The sequence below is a fragment of the Meles meles genome, chromosome 17 (assembly GCF_922984935.1).
Source record: "Meles meles chromosome 17, mMelMel3.1 paternal haplotype, whole genome shotgun sequence".
NCBI lineage: Eukaryota > Metazoa > Chordata > Mammalia > Carnivora > Mustelidae > Meles > Meles meles.
Window position 1 is genome coordinate 64,724,074 of NC_060082.1, and position 2,837 is coordinate 64,726,910.

At 36.7% G+C, this 2,837-nt stretch overlaps 1 pseudogene; it reads left to right on the top strand.

The window, feature by feature from the left end:
- The first annotated feature begins 1,102 nt into the window (after positions 1-1,102).
- LOC123928568 lies at positions 1,103-1,264 on the top strand (annotated as a pseudogene).
- Positions 1,265-2,837: the final 1,573 nt, after the last annotated feature.

Here is a 2,837-nt window from a genome sequence, read left to right on the forward strand (position 1 = left end):
TTTCTGAAGTAGAGATTCTTTTTAGGGAGGGATAGAAATTGAGAAGCTGGTAGGCTGAAAGGAAAAATCCAGTGGAGATGAACAGATCAAAGATACAATGAGGTTAGATGAATGCCCAAGACCTCAGCAGAAAAAGGAAGGATGGAGTATAGTCCCAGGTGGGAGTTTAGCCTTGGAGAAAATAACACTTTTTCCTGAGAGAGGAGAGAAGGACTCTGTAGGTAAATTTGGAGGTGGGAAATAAGTTGAGGGAGCCCTGGCATTTTCCTCCAAATCTCCCCTAATACCAACTCATAGTGGATTCTAAAAATACCACATTGAATTTCTGAGTTAAGAGTTTCTAAAATAACTCTTTAAAATAATGGCATGTTAAGTTTACTAATATTCTTTTGAAAGCTGGCATTGATCTCAGAAATCTTGTATTGGAATAGAACAAATGTACTTATCTATTTTTGGTAAATCATTATATAATTATTTTGATGTCTTCTCTCATACTATGTAAACACTAATATTTTATTGTCATTTACGTGGCACACAGACTATCAAAATATGTAAACTGAATTATTATAAATGTATCTCCTTCAATGGTACCTAGCAGTTACCCTTAGTTTCCCCATAATTTACAAAAAAGGATTTTTAAAATTCATACATTTTGCATCTCAGTGGTTTGCCAAAATAAATTACCAAGTATGCCACTTTGTAGAAAAAGAAAGAAAAAATCATATATACTGCTCACATTACACCTGAAACAAATTCAAGGCTGTCACAATAATTACATTTCTTTCATCAAAGTATCTTAATAAGACTAGAAATGAGTTTTTTGTGTTTTTTTTTTTAGAAGTAACTTTTTATATCTGTAGCTGGGTGAAAACATAATAGTGAAACCTAAAACTTTGTAGCAACCATTTTTGATCTTCTCAAGCAAAGTTAGTAAGCTCTGTCCATAAAGGGGCGGGACTTAAATATTTTAGTCTTGAGAGGCATATACAGTTTCTGTGGCACAGAGTTTCTGTGGCAACCACTTAATTCTGCTATTTGAAATAGCCATATACAATTCTATATAAGTGGGTATGGCTGTATTTCAATAAATATTTATACGACAATCGCTTCTCGGCCTTTTGGCTAAGATCAAATGTAGTATCTGTTCTTATCAGTTTAATATTTATACGACAAGCAGTGGGCTGAACCCAGACCAATCCTTCCTCTAAAAAAGAACATTTTCCACAATCACTTGGCTTTTTTTTTTTACACTAATGCAACCTTAAGTTTAATCTTAGATGTACAAATTGAAGAGCTAACCTTTGACTTTATTTCATAATTTACTGTGCAATAGCTGATTATTTTGGCACAAGCTCTACAGTAATGGAATCATCTTATAATTGTTTATAAAAGAAACTTTAGGCCATATTTCTTTATTGTAATGCTGGGAATTGTAGCTCTGACAACAAGCTTGTGTTTCCTTACTTTGATATAGACAGGATGTTGGATTTCCTACTCTAAATATAGCTTATTAGGTTGGATTTTTAGAAGTTTAAGGGGGTGTGCATTTTTTAAAGTGTATTTTTCAATATTTGGTTATAAGTATACTTCGCTTATGTACTTATTTTGGTACCACAATGAAACTGCATAGTTAGTAATTTCAAAATTAAAATTACCAAGTCCCCATAGAAACCTAATCAATTGTGGCAATTCATCAAACTGATGCAATTGCTAGGACTCTTTCTCATTTTAAGTTTCATTCTTGGATATATTAAAAAGAAAACCAGGGGCATCTGGGTGGCTCAGCTAGCTGTTAAGCATCTGCCTTCAGTTCATGATCCCAGGGTCCTGGGATTGAGCCCTGCCCCCATCAGTCTCCGTGCTCAGTGGGGAACCTGTTTCTCCCTCTCCAACTCCCCCTGCTTGTGTTCCCTTTCTCACTGTGTATCTCTCTCTCTGTCAAATAAACAAATAAAATCTTTTTTTAAAAAGAAAAAAGAAAATCACAGGGCCAAAATGGAGCCACTTAGACAAAGACACCAAACAGGGGCTTAATGCCTAACCTAGACCAAGACACCAAACAGGGGCTTAATGCCTAACCTAACTGCAGCTTCAACTGACTTTAAAATGTAATTTTAGGGCGTCTGGGTGGCTCAGTGGGTTAAGCCTCTGCCTTCCACTCAGGTCATGATCCCAGGATCCTGGGATGGAGTCCCGCATCGGGCTCTCTGCTCACCAGGGAGCCTGCTTCCCCTCTCTCTCTGCTCTGCCTCTCTGTCTGCTTGTGATCTCTCGCTCTGTCAAATAAATAAATAAAATCTTTTAAAAAAACGTAATTTTAACAGGCAGCCAACACCAATGAGGTCATTGGTCTCCCAAATCCTCTGTCCAGAAAGGAAGATGGTCATCTGCAGTCATCTGCGTGATAAGACCCTCTGCTCTTTTCCCCTAAAGCAAAGTGAGGTTGCCTGAAACAATCCTTTCTTTTACTAATTCACTTCTCGCCCCACCCTCCTTCCTCAGTAAAAACCTTCCATTTTGTACACCTCCTCAGAGTTCCCTCTGCTTGCTAGATGGGATGCTGCCCCAGGAATGAATTGCTTAATAAAGCCAATTAGATCTTCAAATTTACACAGTCGAATTGTTCTTTAACAGGTACACAGACTGGAAAAGTACTACATTGTACATAGCAATAGACATGAAGTCAGGAGTGGGGCCCGTGATGTTTTTTTGAAAGCTGTAAGTATTCAAGTGGATTCCTTAAGAGGACTGCAAAGTTACTTTGGGGAAGAAAACATTTTTATTTGAAGAAATATATTTTTTTAAGATTTTATTTATTTATTTATTTGTCAGAAAGA